The following is a 6,342-nucleotide window of genomic DNA, read 5'->3' on the forward strand; positions in this document are numbered from 1 at the left end:
TGCCGCTGCGGACCGGCCGGCGCACTGCACGCTGGGAGTAGTAGGACCGAGGCGAAGAGGAGCTGCGCGCTGGAGCCTGGGAGCTCCCTCTGCTGGTCGAGTTCCTTCTGTGGCGGCTGACGTGGAAGTGACGCAAAAACAAGGCGGAGCTGTTCCTCGTGCAGTTTAAGCACGGTGGGCTCCGGTGGGCCGGACGTAGCTCCAGAGACAAGGTTTCTAGCCGCTCCCTCTGCTTTGGGTGTCCTGGGACTGGGCTGTACCTGGAGCAGAGCGTTCCTGACATAAGAGAGGTGGAGAGACAGGGTGAGTGAGGTAATTTCTTTTATTGGCCCAACTTGTGTGGGTGAGAGAGACAAGCTTTTGAGCTACAAGCTCTTCTTCAGGACTGGGAAAGGCAGGTCTATACTTACAGTTTTACAGCTGTGGTGCTTCAGTGAAGATGTTACTATGCCGACAGGAGACTTCCTCACATGGGTGTAGTTAACTCACCTCCATGAGTGCTGGTAGCTATGTCGATGGGAGAAGGTCTCCCATGGGCATAGTGCTGTCTACACCAGGTTAGTATAACTGCATTGCTCAAGGGTGTGGATTTTTCACACCCCTAAGAGACGTATTTATACTGATTTAAGTGTATAGGGTAGACCTGGCTTTATAGTGTCCTGAATGCAAGGTGGACAGATTGTTTACCATAAACGATACATATTTCAAGGGACCACTCAAAGTGACATGGCCTGTTAGCACCCATCCAGTCATAGGGGGGAGGGAAGGGGGAGGGGAATGGAGAACTTGTTATAGTTTGTTGTAATAAATTATAAATTATTCAGTCAATGATTTTTAGTGTTTTTAGTGATTTTTAGCAAAGTTATGAATTTAAGCTCCCAGGCTTGTCTTTTGAAAGTGGTGTGCAGGTTTCCTTTGAGCAGTGGTCCTTAAGCTTTCTGTGGGAATAGCATATTCCTATTCCCAGAAGACTGGCGGGCGCCAGACACCCCGCCGCTGAAATGCCACTGAGAAGAGGCAGCGGCAAGAAGCGTCGCCACCGAAATGCGGCCGAGAAATGGCAACGCTTCTCGGCGGCATTTCGGCAGGTGGTTCTCCGGTGGCCGTGCTTGGCGGCGGCATTTCAGCGGCGCGGTGTCTTGTGGACGCACACAACTGCCCCAGCGGGCACCATTGCACCCGCAGGCATCACACTGGGGACCCCTGCCTTTGAGAATGAGGATTGATAGGTCAGCTGTATGATTGATCTGTTAAAAGTGTTTACCTAAGGTGATCTGGTGTTCTTGTCTTTTATTGTTTTCCCGTGTGAGTTCATTTGAGAGCATAGTGATTGTCTAGTTTCACCCATGTAGTTGTTATTGGGGCATTTAGTGCACTGCGTGAGGTACACCACCTGTTGTGATAGGCATATGTAGGACTTGGAAAGGTGTGTTATGTGGGGTGTTGCTCACTGAAGCAGAGGAGGTATGTCTATTTGCATCCGTTGTTCTGGCAGGGTCTGGTGCTACTTTGAGTTGATGTGTCCTGGTCTGTGGGCAGCTTGCTTCTGATGAGCTTGGCAAAGTTGGGGGGTTGTTTGAAGGATAGAAGAGGGGGTTCAGGAAAGATTTCTTTCAGGATGGGGTCCCTATTGAGTATGGGTTGTAGTTGTTTGATGATACTCCATATGGGTTCCAGAGTGGGATGGTAGATGACAATTAGGGGTGTGCGGTTGGAGGGTGTTTTATTTCTGTATTGTACTCTTGGGGTATTTGGGTGGCCTGCTCCATGATGTCATCTACTTCTCTGATGGAATGTCCTTTTTTGGGGAAGGCAGTTCCAAGTGTGTTAAGGTGTATATCGTGGACTTTCTCCTTGGAGCATATTGTCTTGTATGTGGTTACTGGCTGTAGGGAATAGATTTCTCTGTGTGTTTTGAGGTGGTGACTGGATCTCTGAATGCAGGTGTGGTGATCTGTGGGTTTATTTTATATAGTTGTCTGTAGGGTTCTATTGGTGAAGCTGATCATGATGTCCAGCAAGTTGATTGTTGGTCTGGGAGTGTTTCAGTGAGAGTTTAATGGACAGGTGGTGGTTGCTGAAGTAGTGGTGGAAATCTAAAAGGACGTTTAAGTCATCTGTCCAGAGGATAAAGATATCAATGATGTATCTCAGGTATATCTCGGGTTTTGTGATGCATGTGATTTTGTCCACTAGTGTAGTCAAGTGCTTAAAATACCGGACAGGGAGTCAGGACTCATGGTACTAGAGCTGGAGATAGAACCCAGAATTGCCAAAAGACCTATAGCAGAAGGAGGTCCTGTTCCCAGTGTTGGTGTCTGCAGAGTACAGACATGGCCTAGCAGTATGCTTAGAACTGTGATAATGTGAAGTTTTTTTTCAATGGTAGTTTGAATCAACAGTTTTTTCAATGGAAGTTTTTTTCACATGGGAGGTGTAATTCCAAACTGGACCTTTTGGGGAGCTATTCATTGTATCTTCTCCACGGCAGACCAGCACTACTCTGTGACAAAGGTAAAGGGGATGGAGCAGGAAAGACGACGCAGGGAGAAAAACACAGGGAGAGGCAGAGTCCGGTAAGGGTATCTCACTGTGACTAGAGGACTTCTCTCCTTGATTGCCTAAACTATTAGACAGCTAGGGAAACCCATTTCAAAGAGGATTCAGGACAAATCAAGGCTGAGAAGAGTTCTGTACAGAAAAGAGAACTCTGCCCAGGGAGATTAAGAAGGCATCAGAAGTCACTGTAAGGGGACAGTTATGATCTACTGAAATTATGTTCTTTTCAGAATAGAGTGCTGCTGTGCCTGTATGTTCCTATCAATCTTCCCTCTGTTCGTAGTACACCACTAATATAATTAATAATAATAATACTTGGAAATCTGCAGGAGTTAAGTATTTTACAAATGCAGCAAGTATTTTTCTCTTTATCCACATTTTACAGATGGAAAAACTAAGGCATAGAGATTTGCTCAAGGTCATTCAGCAGGTCATCACTGGCTTGAGTCCTAGTGTAGACAAAGTGCTAACGATATGTGCTTAGCAGAATTAAACAATACAGCAACTAGGCCTGTTCTACATACTATAGAGTTAGGTCGATGCAGAGGTTGATTGCAATCGATGCAATGTCAGTGCAAACCTGCGCTGTTTACGTCTACTTTAGTGGCTTCTTGGAGATGTCCCACAGTGCCCCACCGTGACTGCTCTGGTCCCTGCTGCCCGGCAACCATGTACACAAGAACATGACCCTCCCTTTTAAAGCTCCACAAATTTTAAATTCCATTTTCTGTTTGCTCGGCCCAGAGCATTCACATAGCAGCTGACCATGCGGACTCCATGCTGCAAACGCTCTCCTGCCCGGAGTACACAGGAGGTGATGGATCTCCTGGGTCTGTGGGGAGAAGAGGCTGTGCAGGCACTGCTCTGATCCAGCCATAGAAATGTGGACACTGATGAGCAGATCACTCGGGGGATGTGGGAGAAGGGCTACAGGAGGGGATATGCAGCAGAGCCATGTGAAAATCAAGGAGCTGCAGCAGGCGTACCGGAAGGCAAACAGTCATGTTGGTGCAGAGCCGCAGACATGCCGCTTCTCTAAGGAGCTATATGTCCTCCTCAGTGACAACACCCGCACCACCCCAAGGGCCCTGTGGATACTTCAGGGGAGTTGAAGGCACAGGCCACCATAGTGAACCCTGAGGATGAGGTGTTGGAAGAGGAGGCGGCGAGCTTGGTGCAGGAGAAGGAACCTCTGGTAAGTATGCAGTTTGCTTTGATATTGCTGGGACACATCTGTTCATTTACTCATTTTTAATCATGCTTTAAGAGGTAGTGAAATAACCAATAGAGGTAGATTTGCTGTCTGCTTGCTAACAGTTAGGCAGAGGGGCCCTTGAAAAACAGATTGTTTATGTGTATTGGGATGGCCCTTGAATCTTCCATAGAGATCTCAAGGAAGCTTTCCTGGAGGTAGTCTGCAATCCTCTGACAAAAGGCTGCCTTATTTCTTCTGGCACAGTAGGACACTTTCCCATACCAGGCATCATTGGAGCACACAGGCTAGCAATATACGGATCCAGTCTGCAGCCAGATGCATGCAGGAGCTGTTCCCTTTCAGCCTCTGTTATCTTCAGGAATGAGATATCAGCTAAAGTCACCATTGTCTGTGGAAAATGCTACCAATATTCAGTTCAGTGGCTCTATCTGCATATATTTATGCCCATGAGGTCCACTCCAGTGTCCAGCTGTCCCCTCCACCTCCCGGCCGTCCTCACCATGACTGGGAATTCTGCTGTGTTCTATGAATCCCAAGCAGAAGTGAGAAAGTAGTGCTTGTTACTTTTGTGAGTGGATTCACTCCCCCCTTTATCCACACAAGTATCTCTATCTATTGTTTCTTTTGCAGCTGCAGGTGCGGTCTTGAGGTTCTCTCCATCCACACCAGTGGAGTGGCTTAGTTAGGTAAGGAGGAGTCAGAAGAGGACAAAGGAAGACATGTCCCAGGAGATCCTGCAAGCCTCTGGTGCTTTGGATACCAAGCAGAGGGCTTGGAGGATGACACTTGAGGACAGAATGGACAGGGATAGTGAGGACAGGAGAAACGGACAGCAAGAGATGATAGTGCTTCTCAGGGAGCAAACAGACATGCTGTGGTCTCTGACTGACCTACAAGCTCAACAGATCTATGCTCACCTCCCCCTGCAGCCAATAGAGAACTGCATTCTGGTACCTCTCTAAATGCCCTCCCCCCCAATCCACATGGTGTCCGGGGCCTGTGCAATACCCCTACCACTCCACCTGGGGGAGAGTGTTGTGAAATGGAAGTGACTGTTCTTTCCCCTTCAAAGGTTCTTTTCCCTGTATTTATAAAGTTTTGTTCAGCTTTAAATATCTCTATTTGCATGGGTTCAGAGTAAAAGTCTATTTATGGAAACTTAATTAATCTTTATTAGTTCACAAGATATGGTGGCTGGGGTTGGCATCATTCACAGATACTAGCAACAGGTGCATTCACAGTATTATATTACTACACAGAGAGTTCTCATTACAAGGTTCAAACTGGGGTGCAAACTAAAAAAATGCCAGGTGCAGCACACTAGAGCAATACGCATTTCTGTGGCTCATTGTTATAATGGTCCTTAAGTCTCCCTGAGCTGTATAGACCCCCATTGTGATCTTCTTATAACTCTGGTGTCTGGCTGCTCAAAATCAGCAGACAGCCATTCCGCCCCTGTGGAAACCTCTCCCCCTTTGCTTCACAAATATTATGAAGCACAAAGCAGGCAGCTATGACCGTGGGAATATCTTTTTTTCACTGAGGTCTAATGTCATGAGTAGACAGCGACAGTGGCCTTTCAAATGGCCAAAGACACATTCAACTGTCATTCTGCACCTGCTGAGCCTATTGTTGAAGCATTCCTTGTTGCTGTCAGGGTAGCTGGTGTACGGCTTCATTAACCTTGGGAGCCAAGGGTAGGCTGGATCTCCCAAGATCACTGTTGGCATTTCAACATCCCTTTTGGTAATCCTCTGGTCTGGAAAGAAAGTCCCTGCTTGCAGCTATTTGTACAGGCCTGTGTTCTTAAAGATGCATGTGTCATGCACCTTCCCTGACCTGCTCACATTGATGTAGGTGAAATGACCCTGGTGATCCACCAGCACTTACAATGCCATAGAAAAGTAGCTCTTTCTGTTGATGTACTCCATGGCAAGGTGGTTTGGTGCCAAAATAGGGATATATGTGCCATCTGTCACGCCACCGCAGTTAGGGAACCCCATTGCTGCAAAACCATCCACTATTTCTCAAACATTGCCCAGAGTCACAGTCCTTTTTAGCAGGACACAATTAATGGCCCTCCACTCTTGCATCACCACAACCCCCACGATGGATTTTCCAACTCCAAATTGGTTCCTGACTGATTGATAGCAATCGGGCATTGTAAGCTTCCACACAGCAATCACCACGCGCTTCTCCACGGTGAGTGCAGATCTTAATTCAGTGTAACGGTGTTGGGGGGAGCTCTGCACACAGTTCCAGGAATATGGTCTTCTGCATGTGAAAGCTCTGCAGCTGCTGCTCGTCATCCCATACCTGCATAACGATGTGATTCCACCAGTCAGTGCTTGTCTCCACCATGTGAATGCTAAAAACCATGAATTGTTTCTTTCCATGGCACACAACAGGGCAGCCTGCAAGGAATCATATTATTCCGTCTCACGACTCTGGAAATACTTCAGGATCAGGTGTCTTGTGTTCGTATCACTCATCACAATACTGTGCAGGATCCATGGTTCTCACAGAGATGGTGGACATGTGGGTTTGCAGGGCTTTTGGAAAGTGAC

General features: G+C 47.3%; 1 long non-coding RNA gene across 1 annotated transcript; it reads left to right on the top strand.

Annotated features, from left to right (window-relative positions):
* Positions 1–148: 148 nt before the first annotated feature.
* Positions 149–4,938, top strand: LOC144265763 (uncharacterized). The gene is made up of 3 exons (XR_013346353.1): positions 149–303; positions 3,620–3,754; positions 4,406–4,938. It is a non-coding gene; the product is annotated as an uncharacterized LOC144265763 (long non-coding RNA).
* The last annotated feature ends 1,404 nt before the right edge of the window (positions 4,939–6,342 follow it).

This window comes from Eretmochelys imbricata, chromosome 6, assembly GCF_965152235.1.
Source record: "Eretmochelys imbricata isolate rEreImb1 chromosome 6, rEreImb1.hap1, whole genome shotgun sequence".
Lineage (NCBI taxonomy): Eukaryota > Metazoa > Chordata > Testudines > Cheloniidae > Eretmochelys > Eretmochelys imbricata.